Source organism: Petaurus breviceps, unplaced genomic scaffold (assembly GCF_028583685.1).
Source record: "Petaurus breviceps papuanus isolate PSGF00001 unplaced genomic scaffold, PetGlider_PUasm1.0 126, whole genome shotgun sequence".
Lineage (NCBI taxonomy): Eukaryota > Metazoa > Chordata > Mammalia > Diprotodontia > Petauridae > Petaurus > Petaurus breviceps.
Genome location: NW_027185655.1, coordinates 79,202,933 through 79,224,636, shown reverse-complemented (window position 1 = coordinate 79,224,636; position 21,704 = coordinate 79,202,933). Strand labels below are relative to the sequence as shown.

General features: G+C 36.6%; 1 pseudogene; it reads left to right on the top strand.

Annotated features, from left to right (window-relative positions):
• The first annotated feature begins 15,370 nt into the window (after positions 1-15,370).
• Positions 15,371-16,024, top strand: LOC138170628 (glycerophosphodiester phosphodiesterase 1 pseudogene; annotated as a pseudogene).
• Positions 16,025-21,704: the final 5,680 nt, after the last annotated feature.

The following is a 21,704-nucleotide window of genomic DNA, read 5'->3' as shown; positions in this document are numbered from 1 at the left end:
GTTTAAAAATGTGTTTTTTACATGCAACTGGGAAATAAGATAGATAGGTACTGGGTATAGAAACCCATCTTGCCCTACTAGAAAGTTAGCGGGGTAATGGGGGAGGATATAAGAGAGAACAGATTGGGGGAAGAGGTATTCAGTACGCTTGCTATTTTGGGGTGGGGGATAGGGGAAAGATGGAGAAAAAAATTGTAACTCAAAATTTTGTGGAAATGAATGTTGAAAACTAAAAGTAAATAAATATATTTAATTTTTTTAATTAAATAAATTCTAAATGATTTTAGGCATCAGAGAAGAGAATAAGCATTTATTAAGCACCAAGTATGTGCCAGGCGCTCTCCTAAGCTTTATAAATATCATAGGCAGGAATTGTATCCACACTATAATTATTATTTGGTTACATTAAAGAAGAATGACATATTTGCCAATAAGTATTTTTCTTTATCTTTAAATATACAACATAATAGAAATAACTGATATTTAATATACAAGTTCTAGAAATTCAATACACCACAAAATACTATTATCAGTAGAAGAAAATCCTTTTATCCTGCTCACCTAGCATACTGATAAATTTAATAGTAATGACTTTCAAACAATAATACGCAAATGAGAGCTGCACAAGAGCAGAATTTGATCTTCAGTATTGCTCAAATTACCAGGTTTTTGTTTATGCCCACTTAAGAAGAGAATTGACCAAAGGCTAAAGCTTGATTTTCAGAAAAACAAAACCCACAGGATAAAAATAATGTTATTCTGATGTCAGATGGTAGAATATTGTCTCAAGATGTGTTCTGGACATAACACTGAAGACTCGGTGATAAATGTTACATTTTATTATTTGATGGAACTAAACATTAAGTTAGCATTGATTAGAGTGACTCCACCCATAGTCTTATCTACCACAGTCTCTCATATTTTTTTTAACGTAGATAAAATATATACTATCATTTATTTTCAGGCAGCTAGGTGGCACAGTAAATAGAGTGCCAAGACTGGAGTCAGAAAGATTCATCTTCTTGAGTTAAAATCTGACCTCAGATACTCACTAGCTGTGTGACCCTGAACAAGTTATTTAACCCAATTTAGCTCACTTTCTTCATCTATAAAATGAGCTGGAGAAGGAAATGGCAAGCCACACCATCTCTCAGATAAGAAAATCCCAAATGGGGTCACTAAGTACTAGACCCAACTGAACAACAACAATCATTATTTTATTTCAACTCAAAAAAGAAACTTTAAATTTTATAATTGAGATTTTTTCCTCATTTTATTTATTAGACATAAATGTTTACCTTTTTAAAAAAATCTTTATTTTATACTACAATATTTTTATGCATATACGAGCTTATCTCTTTGAGTACTCTGTGCTTTCACAACTTTGCCCATGTCTTCAAATAAACGATCCATGTAATAGTTACACAAACAAGTTGAAGGCCTTCCCTTAGTTCTTTTAATGCTCAATGCAACCATTATTGCACTTAAAATATATTTTATCTTTCATTCTTGATAAGTGATTAGAAACCTAACTTCTTTTTTCATAACATTTGTCATTGATCATTTGTTTCAAACATCTTCACGTGGCAATATGTTGTAAAGCATGCTTATGCCCACAATGCAACCTTCAATTCACCTTTTAGTAATTCACACACGATGTTTCTGACAAAATATCAGCTAGAGAGCATCACTAAGAGAACACTGGTGTTTAAAAAGATGGACTTCAGCAACAAGGAGTACCTAGTGAGCATTGAATACACTGGGCAGTTTCCAAAATGTAATCTAACCCACTCTTCCTCCTCTTCAACTCTGGGTTCAATTCATTTTCTATCTTTGAAGCCCATCCAAGATATATGGAATGATGGATTGATTCAATAAATAGGTTCTCCAAGTATATATCATAATCTGAGCAATAGAATATTTTTTTCATTCAGTTGATATTTCTTATCTTACTCGGCTGATCTCTTTTGAATGACCATGAATCTCACTGAGGAGACCCTAGAGTGATCCAGGATTTGGTACAGTCAACAGAGTTTCAAGCATGAATACCAGTCTCAGGAGTCTCTCATTCCTAGAGAATCCTTCTGCCATTTGAATGTTGCACAGGAAATAATTCCCAACAACACTGGTGAACATGTTAGAAGTTTTATGCCCTTTTTCATATCTGCTGTTACATCATATAATATTGTGATCTTATCACAGGCATGCTGACCTTTTGTATTTATAAATCCTTAAGGCTATATTTTGTGCTCCATGTTCACAGGTTTTTTTTGTTGTTATCCATAAACACCAACACAAAAAGATGTTATACTCTCTATGTCTCTCTTTAAGCCAAGTATAATTCTGTTTGGTCTGTTGCTTCAGGTTCACAGATAGAATGAAATGGAACAACCATGGACCATCTAAGAGTTAACAATAGGATGTTTACTTAGGCATATAAGAGAGAATATATTCAACAAAGACACTAATTCATTTGAGTGTGGCTCCTTTCTTTTTCTGTGAGATGACTATGCCAGTCTTATTGATCTAAAGTCTGAGGGAGTACCTTCTGAATCCTTGTGCACTGGTATTTAGTTCATCAGGAAGTTGTGTTGATGAAACAACAGTCTCCTTAGTCATGAGACAATTTTATTTCAAGGATGGTCACAATACATTATTTTAAATATATACTATTTTTGTTTTCCCCAGTTACACATAAAAAACAATTTTCATCATTTGTTTTTTTTTAAGTTTTGAATTCCAAATGCTATCCCTCTCTCCATTCCTTCACCCCTCTCCAAAATGACAATCAGACATAGGTTATACAAGTGCAATCATGCAAAACATTTCCATATTAGTCGTTTTGTACAAGAAGATTCAAATAAAAGAAAAAGGATGCGAGAAAGTGAAAAATACTTTTAAGTAAAAACTAGACTAGAAAACATTATAGTTAGTATAAGACTGGAAAGGAGGAAAGGTTTATGGGATTCTATGTTTAATCCTGAGGATAACTTGGAAATGACTAGAGTTTAGTGAGTAAGTGGATGATGGGGTCATAATTATATTTTAGGAAAATCACTTAGGTAGCTGTATGGAGGATGAACAACTGGAATGGAGAGAGCCTCTGGAGGCAGAAAGCTCAACTAGAAGTCTACTACAATAGTTCAGATATGAATAGACTCTGTACCCTGGTGGTGATTGTATTACATGCATTAAAATTCTCTTTAAAAGGCAACAATCAGTGCCAACACCTTTATTATTGCACCGCACCAATAGACAGATTCCCTCAAACTGACATCAAGTCATTAATCAAGTCCTTTCTTATGTTAATTTTTGTATAGAATTATTTAACTGGCACTATAATCACATCACCATTTAGCTGATTTTTCTTAATCCATAAGTACATCATGGGATACATCTCGAATACTTTCCTGTTCCACCAGTCCAGTAACCCTAGAAGAAAAGGAAATGAGGTTCATTTGGCATGACTTGTGAACATATGGTAGCTCCTTAGGATCATTGCATTCTGTTCTAAATTCTCATAAACCATCTGTTTAATGAACTATTCTAGAATTTTGCCAGGGATCAATGTCAAGCCAACCCAACATGTGTTTTCTATGATCTACCCTTTCCTTCCTTTTAAAAATCAGGTCAAAATTTCACTTTGTTGTTATTTAGGGGCTACAGGAAGGCCTTTCTTGTTCTCAAGGATTTTTCAAAGATTATCATCACTGATTCTGAGATCATATCCTTAAATTTCTACCATACAATATAAGTCATCTGGTCTTGAAGTTTGAATTCTTTTAATGCAACTGGGTAATTTCTTGCAATTGTTTCACCTGTCCTGTGCTATAATTTCTTTATGTTGTTGGGGGGAGGGTTGTTATTGTCCTTGTTTTATTCTTTCCAATTTTAAGATTTTTACTTCTTGCTACAAATGAGGGAATAAAATAGGAACTAAGTAGTTTTGTCTTCTCCCTCTCATTTAGGAACATTACTCCATCTTAGCCAAGTTTAGTTTAGATTCTCACCCTCTTCTGTTCTTATTTCTCTGACAAAACTAACAAAATTCTTTTTGGGGGGTTTTAGTATGGTTTCTCAGTCATTAGCTCATTTTGAGATTTAGCATTTATCATACTTTTCACATAATTTCTTCCAACTCTTTTGAAAAGGCATTTTCCAGTTTTCTGAAAATTTTACTAAGAATAATGGTAACACATATAAAATTTCAGGTGGTGCTACTAACTAAAAACATAATACCAAACAGGTCATAGGTATCAATCAATCAACAAGCTTAGATTAAGTGCTGACTGTATGTTAGATAGACACTATGATAAGTTTTAGGGATAAAAATAAAAAGTGAATAATTACTGTTCTGAAGGAACTTGCATTCTAATAAAGGAGACATGTAACTATACAGTGTTTGGGAAGATATATACAAAGTAGGTACAAAACTACCTTAGACAGGGAGGAACCTATAGCTGGGGAGAACGATTAAGGCCTTCTGCAGAAGATGGACCTTGAATTGAATATTGAACAAATTCATGGATACTAAGAAGCAGAAGCAAGGACGGAGAACATTTCAGTCATGGGAGATGGCTATTGCAAAGGTTGCAAACTTGGAGGTGAAATGTAAACTGGTAAGATTAGACCATGGAGTATGGAGGGGAGTAATGTGTAAGAAGGCTGGAAATGCCAAACTAAGTACATAATTGACTCACTGGGTGAGAAAGAGCTGCTGGCGTTTTTTGGGTGGGATTGATGGAGTGAAATGGTGAAGCCTACAATTTAGTAAAAACACATTGGTATCATTACAAAACATGAACTGAAGTGGGAAAAAGAAAGGAGACAGAGAAACCAGTGAAGAGCCTATTAAAATAATACGAGTGAGTGGATCTAGGAGAGAGGAATGTCATGAAAAAACAGGAATATAAAGAATATCCAGAAAGGGAAGACACTCAACAGTGCCAAGTGCAGCAGAAAGTTCAAGAAGGATGAAGACTGAGAAAGGGCTATTAAATTTGGCAATTAAGATACCACTGGTCACTTTAGAAAGAATATTTCCAGAAAAATATTAACATCATAAGCTATTATCATGGAGAAGGAAAAAATAATAAGGGATATAATATAAAATACTTTTTCAAGGTTAAGAAGTTAAGAATGATGCAGGTCAGTGATGATAGCCAGTCCAGATAGTACACTCTCATGAGTTTGTGTGTGTGTGTGTGAATGAATGAATGAGAGAGAATAATAGGAGCAATCTGTCATAAAAGGAAGGAAGTAATTAAAGCTCTATTATCTGTAAAAGGACACTTTTAATATTCCAAAAAAGTCACATCAATGTACATTTGAAAACACTATTTTTTTTATTTCCATATGACTATTTGTTTCACCAAAGGAGATCAGAGCCTCTCAATCATTATGAGGTAAGAATAAAAATAATTATGACTTTGTAGTTGTCATTCTCTGACAATGAAACTTTTTGAACCTAGCTAGGCAAGTTACCTCTCTAGCTTGATGTAGTACCTGCCAGAGCTTATACGCTGTGAACATAACCTTTAAGAACCCACAGTAAACTTTGTGTCATAATGAAGCACCAGATTTGGGATTTAGTGGAAAATTTTTTTCAACATCTATCATACGAGATATCCCAATCCATGAGCAATAACTAAAAATATTCTATTTCATACATTCAAGCTAACATATTTGCTGGAATATACATTAAATATTTAATTAAAATATTTTGTTTTGGGGCGGCTAGGTGGTGCAGTGAGTAAAGCGCCGGGCCCAGAGTCAGGAGAACCTGAGTTTGGTTCTGGCCTTAGACACTTAACACCCATACAAAAAAACTAGCCATGTAACCTTGGGCAAGTTACTTAACCTCAATTGCCATCCAAAAAGCAAAAAAATATATAATATTTTGTGGTCTTTTTTGTTGAAGAAGCAAAGTGAATGGAATACTCTAAGACTTTATTTTTATTTTTTTGCCTTTTGGAGGGGCAATTGGGGTTAAGTGCCTTGCCCAAGGTCATGTGGCTAGTTTTTGTGTTAAGTGTCTGAGCCCAGATTTGAACTCAGGTCCTCCTGACTCAAGGGTTGTTGTTCTATTCACTGCACCACCTAGCCACCCCTACTCTAAGACTTAAAAAAAAATGGCAAAGAAATTTTGGCAGATTCTGTTTCTGTCTCTGGGGTAAAAGGAAACTCCACCAAGTAGCCAAGGTTAGCTTTTCATTGTAAAGCTTTGGAAAGTATTCTTGGGATTTAACTGGCTCCAAGGGATTCAGGCTAGGACTGTTGACCTGACTTGCCTAAGCACAAAAGCCAGGATACAAGTAAGAAGCAGCAGCTCCCTTGAGTTTCTAACCAGAAGATCAGCATGGTCAACATAAAAGCAGGGAAGTTACACACAAGTGAATCAATACTGTATCTTTGCTAAATAATCTTCCTCTGCTATGGTTAAGCAAACCTCCTAAATGTCCGTCATTCTCCAAGTCCCTTATTTTGTTGCATTCTTGAATCAGAAGCACAAAACTGTCCTTTGTCAAGCTTCTCCTGCAACACTACCCACACACAATGTCTTGCTACCAAATAGAAACATTAAACATTATTTCATCTATTGCAAAACTGATTGATATCCCTGTTAGCAAACAATCATTACTTACATTAATAGAATTTAGATTTGGAAGGGCCTTTTTTAGGTCACATAGTTAAGTATCCTCATTTTATAGGATACTGAAACATTTGTTATTGGTGGTGATAATGGTAATATCTCTGCCATCAAAAAATCTTATTTAAAAAAATAATGCCAATTGAGAATCCCTTTGACATGTGTTCAATTACAATTGCTCATGTGTTCAATTACAATTACAATAGTGAGGAAAAAAACCACCAGAATAATAGGTGTTGTTAAATCTTGAATTTCTTTGTACCTATTGGAGCACTCCATAGTTCATTGGACAATAAAGAATACAATGACATCAAAATAAGCACTTTTTAAAAGGGATTTAAGATGTTGCTAAGAAAAGCATAAGAAAAAATCTATAGGGAATGCAAAAGGATAAATACTCAGAGAATTGAGGTATTCACTTCATTGCCATAAGGATTTATCAAGCCTATTCACTGTGGAACCAAGTCAGAGCAAATCCAAAGATAAATAAGATTTTATACCCTCTAATTCTGGAATTTATAATCTATTATTGTCACAATTAATTATCTGGCTGAATGAGTGAAACACCTAGCTGCAAAACAGGGAAATGTGGGAACTGCTTATATTTTGTACCCATTACTCATGTACTTGAGTTGAACTTCTATTTTCAGACTACCATATTTTTCCATAGTGATCAAGAGATGAAACACGTCAATTTTTCAGGTTCAATTGCCCTTCATGGAACAAGGTTCTCAACAGTGTTGTGCATATTTAACTCTTTTAAAGACAAGAGAAGACAAAATCTGAGATGGAAACTGTCAAAGTATCAAGGAAAGGAAAGGCAGCATGAAGAGGTATTGCCTAGGTCCCAGACCCTAGGAAGTCAGAATGTAACCAAAAATAAGTACATGAAGTGAGCTCTAAGCTAGAGCTAGAGTCAAATACCTCCTACCTCCCAAGAAAGCAGACCCACCTGTGACAGGTATATTTATCTTTTGCTCAATATTATATCTAACAGTCAGACAATGATGTGTTGGTATGGTAGGTTGGAATGGAAGAAGCTGATATTCAACTATTGAGATAGTTGCCATTTTTTATGTTAGAAGAGAATCTTTGGGGCCTTACTGAAAGTACTTAGCTGCTTTTTGCTCTTTTCTCATTATATTCTTGAATCATTCTTACATCCTTCACAATTATGCTGTGAAATAAATAATACTTGATACTAAAGAATTACCAGAAAGAAAGAAAAAAAGAGTTTTCTATGTCCCTTTCAGGGAAAAATGCAAGCACACCAACTAAGGTATTTAAGATTTTCTTTACTGCCAACTTCTTTGTTCAAGAAATAGTGGTGTCCCACTTACCAATTTAGCAAAGGAAGAAGTTGTCATTGAGAAACCAGTCTTTATCAACCTACTCCCTGTCAGAAATCAATTCCAGATAGTTCATTAAACTAAGATAAGAAGTGTTGATTTGCAACAGTAAAGAAAAGCTGCTGAGAAATTTTCTGTTGGGGCAGAATGAGCAACAAAAGAAGAGGAAGTAGGTTTGAGTATTGCCATTTCATTTCCAAAATTAAGGAAGTTAAAGAGCTACTGAGACACCAAACAGGAAACTAGAGACTGGGTGGGATTCTCCAGAGTTCCTGACATATGGAGGGAAATCCCCTGAAAATCCCTTACCATTCAGTGCTTGCCGAGAATGATTTTGGGTTTTTATTGTTGTTTTTCTTTTTGGCAAAGTTTACTTGTACTGTCCTTTAGATATAGTTGATTATGTATTTCCATATCTTACTCAAGACATTTCACTTCTTCACATGCTAGTGCCACCCTAGACAATATATTACTCAGAAATAAATGGCCAAGATATATTTAGATTTTAAATTAAATTTGCTAAAGGTTCAGAATGTGTATTTATGGCTGTCAAGAATGGAAAAATGATTCATTTAGTGTTCAAAGTATTCAAAGAAAGGTATAAGCTAGTATAGGATGGAGATTCCATAATGACCTAGGGAGTCACTCTTTTTAGAGAACTAACTACTTTTATAATTTGATTTGTCATATAACTTCCAATAACACCAAGGTAAAAAATGGGGGGGGGGGAAGAGTTCAGACACCTTGCTAGTATCATGATCCTATGATATCCCTGATTCTTGGGATGCTTGGTGCCCAAGGTATAGGGCTTGATTGATTTGCCAGGCTGGGGATGAAGAATAAAAGATGAAGGTCAAGGATAGAGGGGAAGAGAGGAACAATGTAGCTTAGATCATGTATAATAGCACCTAACACCCTTCTTTGAGTTATGGTAGGAAAGTGAGCACACATTTCCATACTTATAACATGCTAGAGCCTACAAGCAGAGATTTGTTCCCATGACCAATATGTAGCACACAAGATCTCACTTAACTATACAAGAAGCAGGAGTTATAAGACCCCACTGAAACTTGGTGTTGAGAGATATCATTTATCCAAATAATAATCAATAATGGATTTTGAGGCAAAGTCTATCCCTATCTCATATATTTCCCCTAAATATAAGATATGATCTCAACCAGAGAACTTTGGACCCTTCATACATCAATAATTGGAGAGCTAGAGTGGGGCTTGGGAGGAGAACCTTAACTTTGGAAGGTGATTTTATCTGCTGAGTTTTATTTTTCCTCTAACTGTTGCTTCTTAATGGAACTATGCCCCCTTTTCCCTATGCTAAACAAATATTTTGCTTTTACTACAATTATGTTAAAAGTATTATTTAAATTTTAAGACTAGATCCTTTAAAGGACAAATTTCCAGTTGGTAAGGATTAAACCAAAGAAGAAAATATTGAATTCAAAACTGTACATACTCAGGATAACATAAAAAAAAAAAATCCTAGGGGGTTGGAGGGAAGGATCACACAATCCTTTTATTCTAACTTGAATGGTTTATGTGCACATTACTTTGTCAGACCCTAATACTTTTATCATGTATTCTGCACATTTATTGCGTAGTTTTAATATACTTGTGTATATCTGCAATGGGAATGGAAATTTGAAGATCTTTCCTGCCCCTTAATAAGTCTAAGGGAATTTGGAGATCTTCCCTGCCCCCTTAATAGGCCAAATTTAATCATGTGGAGCCTGTGGTGGGAGGAGTTTGCTGAATGAGTGGAGCTGGAAGGGTGGAGCAGAGACCTCCCTCTGGGAGTCAGAGCAGTTAGAATGGAGGGAGGAGAGAAGATGCATACAAGGAAACAGCTAGACTTGTAAGTGTTTGTGGGAAGCTTTTGGGATTATGTTGCTCTCTGCAGTGTTATTGTGTATAGATTTTTGTTACTATGATTAATTCAGTTTTCTGGTTGGGATTTGGCTTTCTGGTGTCTGAAAAATGTTTTGCTTCTGTCTTATCTATGGAGAGTCTGTTATATTTTGCAATTCAGAATTAAGCCGACATAATCATAGTCACTGTCAGTGCTGTGAATATCAAATTGGTGCTACAATATCCCATAACCATGTCTTTTAACCATTTTAACCATCTTTTTATGGTTAGCCAGATCTTAATGGTTAACCATCTTAACGAGGGCCCGGCTGTCTGGAATGTAGACTCAAATCAGACAGCCTCAAGCAAGGGCAGAGCCAGAGTATTTAAAGACAAAAACCACAAAGTAATGATCAGAGCCATATGCAAACAGGATGTTACAGGAGCAGAGGAATGCAATTGGTTAATACTCAGTTTAGGACCTTATATGGAATATGGTTAAGTTTCAATTTCCCAGAACAGGGTGGGTGACTATGCCTTGGGCAATTTCCCAGACATATGCCTGGGACCCAGACTTTACATTCCTGAAGAAGGGAGCATAAAATGGTGGGGACTGAGACAAAATGAAGCGTGACTCTGGGTTGGGTACAACACTTAAAATCAAGGTTTTTTGAGTTTTCTCCTTCCTTGGATCATTGGTGATTTTAGTCTTCCCCCCCGATTTTACCCTATTCATTTTCTAACTTTGTAGTCTCTAATGGTAGTTTCCTTTGTGACTTGATCTCAAAGTATCCTAGCCTCCTTCCAACTTTGGGTAATTCATAGTTCACCATTCCAGGTCTCTGACCCAAGGTACCTATGACTGTCAAGACTTTCCCCAGAAGGATGATGTGCTCTTTCTTTCTGGCTTAGTGGAATGCCTCATTGCCCCCTTACCCATCCCAGCAAACACGGTGCCCTGTCCTAGTGTTCTCTGGCCCCACACCAACAGTTCTCAGATCTGCTATATTGGTTCCATAGGGTTGTCCTCCATGGTACCAGCTATTCCCTTGCAATAGTAGTCCTGAGTTTCACAGCACTGGTGCTATGGTGTTGTGGTCCATAAAAGGCTTTTGGTCTGAATGACAGGGGCCATGGGAGTTATCTGTCACAGCTCAAGGAAATTCCACAGTCTGGAATATTTGAGACTCTATAACACTGAAAAGAGGACATGGGACCAGGGTATGGTGATGGGATTTGTTGTGAGTCTGTGTTGAGTTCTTGAGTCTCCTGGTTCAATCTCACTGCTAGCAGCATTGGTGTGGGAGGTTGCTGAATAATCTGAGGATGAATGAGCATCAATTAGTGAGTATGGATTTTTTTTTTCCTTAAACCGTCTTCTGGATCCTAGGTCTCCCGGAACATGGATACAATTGGAGTTGCTTTACCTTTCTTGTATAATTCTTATTTTGGAGAGATTTGAGAGGTTGTGGGAACCAGAGAAAATACTTAATTCTCCATCTTGTTGCTTATGTGATCTCAACAAGCATTTATTAATCATCATCTATGTGCTAAGCATTTGTTGCATTCAGGTGATTCAAGTGCAAATATGAAATCTATTCCTGCCCTCACTGAACTTAAATTCTACTGTGATCTCATTCTAATTCAAATGTAAATTGTCCTTCAAGTTTCCTCACCTTTTCCTATATCAGTCCTCCCAGCTGATTCAAAACTAATCTGTTTACCTTCTAAAACTATCCACAGAAACAAAGAAAATAAACTATTTGTAAATAAAGATTAGGGTTGAGGTAGGTTTGAATAGGGCCCAATACTTTTCTTCTACCTCTGAAAGCACTTCTTCTCATCCATTTTCTGAAAGTGAGTTTGGGCTGAAAACCTTCCTTACTTTATTTCCATCATCAACATTCAACTCTTTCTTTCTTTTTTTTTTTTTTTTTTAACAATCGGGGTTAAGTAACTTGCTCAAGGTTACACGGCCAGTTATCTCTGGGTGTGGTGCTGAGTGTCTGAGCCCGGGGATTCGATCTCCAGGTCGTCCCAACACTGGAGCCGGTACTCTTACTCGCTGAGCCACCTGGCCGCCCCTAAGCAATTGGGGTTAAAGGGTGGGTGCTAAGTGTCGGAGCCCAGGATTTGATCTCCAGGTCTTCTCAACACTGGAGCTGGTGCTCTTACTCGCTGTGCTACCTGGCTGCCCCAACATTCAACTCTTTCTAAAACCTTATCTTAGGTTAAACAGAAACACTACAAATTCATATTATCCTATCTCACCTGAATTGTCACTGCTATATATATATATATTGTTTTTTACTTTTTCCTAATCAATTACAGACAATCCCCTCTTCACATAAATTCATATTACTCAAATTTGACTTCACATAAAGAATTCTGAAAGAAATCCACATTCCAAAAGAGCACTCAACTTTACTGTACAGGACTGTGGTTTCTCTCTCCACTCCTGCAACTTCACTAAGTGTTTCTCTCTCCATTCTTGTAAGCCTCACTCAGCACTGCACAGCCTTCTAACCTGCTCCCTTCAACCACCAAAAGTCAAAACAAAACAAAACAAACAAGCCTCCACATGAAACCAGAAGAACAGATACAAGAAGAGAATACTATTTTTTCCTCCATCAGACTGAAGGCTTGACTTGAGATCTCCTGAGCCAAGAGAAGAGACTTTTGCCCTGCTGCTCCTACCCCAGCATGGCCAACCCCAACATGTCTGTCCATCTATGCTTGGGTACCATGTATCACCCAGCCTCTCCTGTCTGTGTCCATGTCCTGACATCTCTGTCTCACATGTTCTTCCTCTTGGTTCCAGCCAGGCCTTCATATGGCTTTCCCATGTGTTCCTCATTCTGGTCTCACACCTCTTTTCCCAGCCCCCATATGTCCTTGAACTGTGTGCCAACCCCTCCTTCCATGGGCTCACAGACTCCCTTCCTATCACCTTCTCTTTCTCCCTTTGCGGGAAAATTTACATCACATAAAAATCACTTTATATAGAGGTTTGCCAAATGGTCCACTTCTCTGTTCCAAATCTTTTTATTCATATCATGTATACCACTATATCTAGCTGCATATCCATCTCTGAAATGACATAGAAATAAATAATTGGAGGTAGGTTAAAAAAAATCAAAGAGTGCTCCAGGAGAGGATACATGGGGTAATGGAAAAATCACGAAATCAAAAGTTTGAAGATCTGGAATCTAGTCCTGGCTCTGCCATTAACTAGTTCTGTGACCTTGGGCAAATTAATTAATGTGTATCCATAACCAAACAAAGGATGGCCCCAAGCCTATATGATGTCTCCACAAGTATTCTATTTCATAAGTATTTGACATTTTGAAATTTCCCTTCTTGATTTTATTTGAGCACAATTAGTTATTTCCATTTTCATGAATAAGAGTTATAAAAATGCATTCAGAGACTGTGCAGTATTTCACAGACTTTTTATGACCAATTAGACTTTGGCAGGTTATGATGTTTTCATTTGTGTTTACTAAGATGTTATACTACATGTTTTTCTCAAGATAATTTTCAAGTAATCACCAGCCAGCCAAGACACCCTTTAAACTGAATTGCTGCTTTGACAAGATTAACTCTGCACTCTTGAGGGTTAAAAGCATCATCAGTCACTCCTTGTGTATTTGGACTGTGAACCCCATTACTGTAGATCACCCAAATGAAGGCTAAAGAGTGGCACAATGGGATATAAACAGACCTCTCTTTATGGCTGGCAGTGTTAAATATTTATAACCAAGAAGGATGTCCAATTTCTTGTCTGGTAATGAATTTATTTAGCTGCTTCAGTGGTTGCAGCTCACCTGGAGATAATAATATCTCTGTTTTTACAATTCAACCTCCCTGTTCTTACAGAGTTCCCTATCTGACAAGCTTCTCTGTTTAATTCTTCTGTTGCTTAGGGCCTGTAATGCTTTTTGGAGGGGGGAAGGCAGGGCAGTTAGTGTTAAGTGACTTGCCCAAGGTCACACAGCTAGTAAGTGTTAACTGTCTGAAGCCAGATTTGAACTCAGGTCCTCCTGACTCCAAGGCTGGTGCTCTATTCACTGAGCCACCTAGCCACCCCACTCATATATATTAATGCAACATTACAATCCTATACATTTTTGGATCTGAAGCAAGTAACAATAACAGTGGCCTAGAAGATGAAGTAGGATTACTTGTGGGGTGGGGGTGAGGGGAGAATTCTATGAGACACCACAAGATACTTCAGTCATTTTTTAGGGATGAAGGTAGGACTGAATATTTAATCACTGTGGGAGGAAGTTTGCCCTACAATACCATAAGATTTTTAAACTGAAGGAGTTGGAAGGCATTATGGTGAGGTAGGTGTCGCTATCCTGAGACAAAACCCCAGTCACCCTACCTATTTTTTTTTCCCTCTGCAACACCAGAAACTTGAAGTGAAAAAAAAAATTAGAATACACAGAACTTGAATTCTATGGCTGAAATTTTTCTTCTTGCAAAGTATAAAAAGTGGGAATACAAGGTATGAATAGATCAGGAGAATAATTCCCTCATTTCCTGGAAAGCTCTTTTTTTCTTTCTATTTAACCCTTGATAATTTCATTGGAGGACAAAGAAAATTCCTCTTATTTCCTCTCTAGTTATTTTGACTTTGATTCATACTCAACAATATCTACAAGAACAACCAATCCCACCGTCCCCTGCCTGTCTCTCTTTGTGGAGCCTGGCAGATCCAGGACTCTGTCATGGAGACTGTAGGCAATAGCACTGTTCCAATCCAGACATGTGGCTGTGGGAGGAGCAGGGGGGCCTGTTAGCCTCCTTTTCCTTGCTGTTTGTGCTGCTGATCCTGACCTGCAGCCCCTTCAACTGTTGTGTCTTCACCTTCAGCTTCTACCTGCTGCTGCACTTCTTCACCTTCTAGCCAGTACTCAACCAAGGGGCCTTGCAGGTGCTCAGTCCCCATGGTAGCATTTCTGCCGTTACTCACTGGGGTGGTGGCCACAGATGCCCCTGAGAACACGCTGGTCTGGCTGCCCTTCAGAAGGCTGCTAAGAATAGAGCAACAGATGTGAAGCTGGACAGGTGTTCTTATCCTATAGTGGTAATGGGAATTTGAAGACCATCCTTGCTCTTAATAAGCCAAATGGGGCCCATGGTAGAAGGAGGTTGCTGAAAGGGTGGAATAGGAAGGGTAGAGCAGGAAGGAACAGAAGTAGAGCAGATAGCATGGGTGAGAAAGCAGCATTTTCACTTAAGGGAACATGTTTTGTTTTGAAGTTCTGAGAGAGGGAAGGCTTGGGGAGGTTGGTGCTTGCTGCATTGGTAATGTCCACCAACTTCTTGGTTGCTATGATAACTTTGGCTTTCTGGTGTTGGGATTTGGTTTTCTGGTGTTTGGATAAATATTTTGGTTCTGTCTTCCACTTGGAAAGTTTGTTACATCTTGTGATTCAGAACTACACCATCATATTCATAGTCACCATGGGTACTAGGAATATTGTATTGGCATTATTTAATGCATGATGAGACAGCAGATAGTGATGGAACAGGTCGTTTGAGTGACTTGACATTTGCTGATGTTAGAAAACTTAATCGAGCAGCAAACCACAGATTGAAGACTAATTTCTCTGGTGGAAAATACCCACTCTGAAGGAAGCCATTGTGGAATGCCTAGATTATAACTTCAAAATCTACTTTGGTGCCAAGAGCCATGCAAATATGGCTGCTGATGCTCTAAAACCTATGGATGTGAAATTTCCTAAATTATACAACATCAGTATTGTCTGTTCTTTCATGCCAGAAGTTATCTATAAGATGGGGCAGACAGATTGTAATGTTGTGATAGCTTTAACCTATAGATCTTGGAGCCTTAGCTATTTTGGAGATGGGAAATGACACTTTGATTCTCCTTGGAAACATTTTTTATATATGCTGCTGGATATTCTCCTAGATTTGAGTTTGCATAATATCATGTGGTACCTTTATGAAATTTCAGCTTTCCTTATGCAAAAGGATTCTGTATCTACAGTTTATTTAAAAACATGGTCAGCTAAAGGGATATATTTTGTCGATGGGACTATGAATACCTATGAAGAAAAATATTCTACAAAAGTCATCTTCACTCCACCTAAGTAACAACATGTTAGAGGACTGGAGCCCTTGTTTCTAGACCACTACCCTTTTACAGGGACTCTGGTTTCAGAAACTTTTGCTTTCCTTATTCAAGGAAATACATGGATGTAGCCCTGAGTTCTTGAGAATCAGGTGGTTCATAGAAATATTAGTCAGAAGTTGCATTTTAACTTTTATCAGAGCAGAATGGTGTGATTGGCACCAGACTCCATAAGGTGCTTAATTTTGACATGGCTGACCTCAGGGAATTGGGTCCATGAGGAGGGCTGCCACTGCTTGCCCCTAATCCAGCTGAGTTATATATAGAGACTCAGTAGTGATAAACACAGATTCATGTAATTTGTATGTGTAAAAAAAATTTTGACTGCAAATGTAATGCAAAATGCACATTGACTCAGACTGGATTTTTCTTACTTTTCACACTTAACATATTCTTCCAATATTTGTATTTGATTATATTGAATGATGTATTATGGAAGTTAGATTTGAGAACCATAGTAACAAAATTGTTAAAAGTGTATATTAAACATGTAACTCCCTAGGTAATAAACAATTTGAGAAAAATATGGGGAAAAAAACAACCAATCACAAGACCAGTGAATATGCAACTTTTTGACTTTGAGTTCTCCTTGATTTGTGGTTAAATGTTTCCCTGTGTATGCATAGAGGGTGAAAAAAAGGATCAATAAAACTGCAGGCAGCACTATTTACTGGCCTGGCCTTACTGTCACATAGCCTATCAACTGAATGTTAAAAATGTTAAATTGTCCATAACAGAACAAATCGAGTTACTAAGAGACTCATTTATTCTAGCTGGAAAATTGAAAACTGCATATGGATAAGCACAAGCATTTGCGAACCACTAGCCTTTTACACCTTGAAGTTTTCTGTTCTATATTTAAGGCCAGCATCCTATTTGCTGTATTGGGTATCAATAATATAAGCAAGAAGTGGGAGGAGCAGGTCTTCCACATGAGAACCCCTTGCAGCATCTGATCTGACTCTGAAGAACTTCATTCAAAAATCACTGCGTATAACTATGTTTCCAATGAAAGGGAGAAAATGCTGTAACAAACTAAAAATAAAAACACATTAGCATTTCACCTCAATGTCCCTGACATTAATTTTTCCTGTATTCCAACTGATCTGTGCTGCTGTCACTGACACAAACACTCAATTCAGTGTTGTAGACTGTAGTCCATTCATCTCCACTCCTCATTCATAAGTCTTGTCCATGTTATCCCATATGTACAGCATAGAGGATCCTATCATTTGAACGTCAAAGAGATCTTACTCAAGGCATTTCAACCACCAGAACCTCACATGTTTTCCAGTGAGAACAACTCAAGACTTTGGTATGTACAAAAATTCATTGAACACAAAGCAAAATTTTTAAATTTAATTAATATATTTCTTTTTCTCCTTTCCTTGATTTCTTATTTGGAGTCAACTTATGCCAAATGTAAGTTAATTTACAACTTACTTTCAAAGCATAATAAGCCATTTGGTCTAGCTCATTGCCTATTGGATTATTTCAAAGTATTTCAACTTTCAATTGATGTTTGGCTCCCTGGGATTCAAGGAAAGTTATTTAGCACTTGTACTGAGTGCTATTCTTTTTCAAATGAAAATAGACAATATTAGTTTTTCCTTCTAGGCATTTTAGAAGTATAAATTTGGACAAATAAAATTGAATATGGTCCTGGGAGATGAATACTGGAAAGTATTGTACATTACTCAATAGACTCCTACTGATTAAACTGTAGAAAACCATTTTTTACAAGACCAGTGATTGATCAAGTCAAATTACGTGAAGAGTTAGATTCCCTTACGTTCTACTCTCTTCTCTCTCAATACTAACCATTTAATTAAAGACTAAATAAGAATTGAGGCAAAATATGGCCTAGTTTGCCTTCACAAAAGAATCAGTCTTGGAGGGGAAGACCCTCTGAGTTTCTTACCTTAGAACAGAATAGAATTATATAATCTTAATAATATTATGTTAATATATAATATTAATATTATATAATGTTATGTTGTATAATAGAATAATTAGAATAGACTTTTAAAAAAATTTCTATTGGCTGTAACACTTTGAAACACTGAATCCTAAAGAGATCTTGAGTAAACAAACTACCCAAGCATACAAATGAATAAAATTTGTTTTGTCTCCATTTATAATGGTGAAGAAACACACAGACATCAGATTTGTCACAATAAACATCTTTTGACAGATAAAAACAAAAGCATTTGATGCCATATTTTACAAATCAACAGTATATAAACTTTTATCTTTTCTTTATACTCTGTGACAAAGTTGGAAGAGTCACATCTACAGGTTTTTTCCAGGTCAAAAAATAGTGTCATTTACTTCTCTTTGTAACTTGTCTGTGTTTATATATATAATCAATGGTACAATAGAAAAGTATACATTTCTCCACTGTGGACAGGAGGGACATTAGGGATCACACAGCAAATAGCAGGAAGACCTATTTTTAAGTCAAAGGAAGAAAAGTCAACCCTTAAAGAAACTGAGGTAGTTCAAATAAGTTTTATCCTTTTGTAATGTCCTGAATAATTAACATTTGACTAGTATGATCATTTTAGAAGAATCCTTTGTTCATTAATCTGGAAAGTCAAGATTCCACTCCAAAGAGATAAGGGGAGGGTAGGAGGGGAAAAAAAAATCTGGATCTCAAACTTTTAAAAACAATTGTTTAATAAAATTTGCTTTTTACATGCAACTGGGAAATAAGATATATAGGCACTGTATATCTTGCCCTACTAGAATGTTGGGGGGGGGCGGTGAGGGAGAACATAAGAGAGAACAGATTGGGTCAAGGAATATTCAGTAGGCTCACTATTTTGGGGTGAGGGCAGGGGAAAGATGGGGAGAAAAATTTGTAACTCAAAATCCTGTGGAAATGAATGTTGAAAACTAAAAATAGATAAACAAGTTGGAAAGAAAAAAAAAAAGAAGTTAAGTGAATTACTTATGGTGACAACAGTATGATACAGATGTAGACCAAGGGCCACCTTCTATCCTTTATCTCATGCTGAATCTCAGTAATCAAAAAATTATGATCATTAATGAATTTAATTTTTTTTATTTTAAATGTAAAAGTAAAGCAATTTTTTCTTTGTTGTACTGAAGTTCAATCATAAGATTTTACTAAAACCATTAAAACCACCAAGCATACATCAGATTGGGAATCAGTAGAACTATAACCCTGATGCTGCCATTAATTTGCTATGTCCTTGGGGGCAAGTCATTTAACTTTCTGGGCTTGTACTTCCCCATCAGCAAATATGGGGTGGGATTAGATGGAACTCTAAAATCCTCCTCAGATTTAACATTTAATGATTGTATGCCTTGAAATTTCTTTGGAAAGTAATATTTACAACCTAAGAATATTTAAATGGAGAAATGGGTCAATTTTAGGCAGGCCTATTGTTCCAAGAAAATGTTCATGTAAGCAGTAACCTCCTGGTATATTGACAAATGAAAAAACACATATTGGTTATGCCTAACTCTTCTTTTTATGTGACTTTATACCCCCCCCCCCCCCGACTCTGGAGTCAGTTCCGACTTCAGATGCTTTGTGACTATGGAGAAGTTATATGTCTTCTTTGAACCTCATTTTCCTTGTATGTAAAATGAGAAGTCTCTGAGTGCCTTAGATTTTTTTCTCTTTACCTCAGAAATTGGTTTCTCTTTAATCTTGGAGAATTAGGAGACTCAGGGAATAGTGTCAGGCCTGGATTTAGGCCTGAACAACTGAACAAGAATCTTTTCTAGGTGCACTACAACTCATTACTATTTGCCTCTTCTCCCTCTCTTCCCCTACTTCCCTCATTATGTAAAATCATTGTATCTTATTACTATTTGTCTTCTCTTTTGCTCAGTAGTCATGAAGAGGTTCCTCTGCTCCAGTCGCTGTTTCCTACTGAGTTTGAGGGCAATGAATCACCTTTTCTCTCCCAATTTGTACCAATTTTCATAATCTCCCTTTCCCATCCTACCTCTAGGGATGCCTTTTGAAACAAATCTAGGAAAAGCTCCATGGATTTAAAGTTAGAATGGACCTTACAGACCATCTAGTCAACTTTCTCATTTTACAAGTGAAGAAAATTAAGCCAAAAGATGTTAAATGATCCAAGATCACGAAGCCAGTAAGTGAACAGAAAGGGGATGTAAAGTAGGTCCTCCAACTCCAAATTTATCTTTTCACACACCACACTGTAGAGCTAGCTTCTCCTGGCACAGTTTCCTGCAAAGCCAAGGAGTGAGAAATATTTCAACCCAACTATATATGCAATCATATCCATGTGCAAATATAAAACATTATTTCACCCAACATAATAAGTTTTGGGTTTTTTTCAAGGATTCTTTCTTGAAGAAAGTCTCTAAGGTTAGCACTTGAAATCAGAAAATATTGATTGAAATAAATCTGATTCATCCAGGTTTGATGAGAAAACAGAGAAAGAGAAAGGAAAGAGAGCTGGAGATAGGGGGCACAGTGTTTTCAGTTTTTAGTATCTGTGTTCTGCTGTTTTGCCTCCCACCAACAGGAGATTATAAAGAGACTTTGTCCCATATTTATATACATGGTTATAACATGCTGGCCCTTGTCTGCAGTGGAGGCCTACCTCAGTCCTACATGGAAAACACTGTTGGGTATTAATTGATTGATGACACTTTGTGCCTCCAATTCAGTTCTTATAGAATGTCTGATATGAACTTCTGATACCATTCCCTTTCCCCCCAGAAATTCTCATGGCATGGGTTCAAGAACCATTTCTGAGCCAGATGGCTCAAAATAACATGGAAACAGATTAATTAATACTGTGGCAAGAAAACTCATTTTATTGAAATTCAGAAGATTCATCAGTAAAAGACTTTCTTTATTCTAACAGTAAGTTACACACTTGGGCAAGGTGGAACACCAGTATCTATACAAGGGAACTGCGATTCTAAATATGAACTATTTCCCAAAATTTATAGAGTATACAGAAACAGTCACACTTGTTGACAACCTGGAAGTCATTAATCTTGGGAGAAATTTCTATTTCAAGGGAGAGGGGTCAAAACTTTCTCATTAGCTAATTTATTCGTGGCCTTGGGGGACTCTGGCAAAGTAAACCTTATGTGTCTTGATCGGCCTTGAATAACAACTGGGGTAAAGAAAGGCAAAACATTCAGATTAGATGTAACTGGAACTTTAACTGTGAAATGAGACATTTTACAATGGCTTTGTTCGTGTCAAGGGGGTGGTGGTGGAAGCAAGTGATACTTTTTCCCTGTCACCACATAAGAAAATGGCACATTTCATAAATAGATATTGAAGCAATTGTGATTCTATATTGTATATCAAATATCATTCCTTTATTTGCATTGTTGAGAAAGTTACACTCACGATCTTTTAAGATGTATTTTAGGATTTTCCAACTCACCATCATTGCTTTTTATAAAGAGAAATTCATTTCCATATTACCCACTACTTTAACATTGACTGTAATATAAATAAAGATTATCATTGGAAATAACATAAAAGCTTAACCAAACCTTAACCTCAATTAAATATGCTCATGAAACCTTACCCAAATGATTAGAATGAAATTAAAATATCATGTTTTCAGAGCTTGATATCACCAAAATCCCCATTATAGGTTTTTCTTAAAAGATAACATGGACTAGCATTTTAAAGGTGAAATGT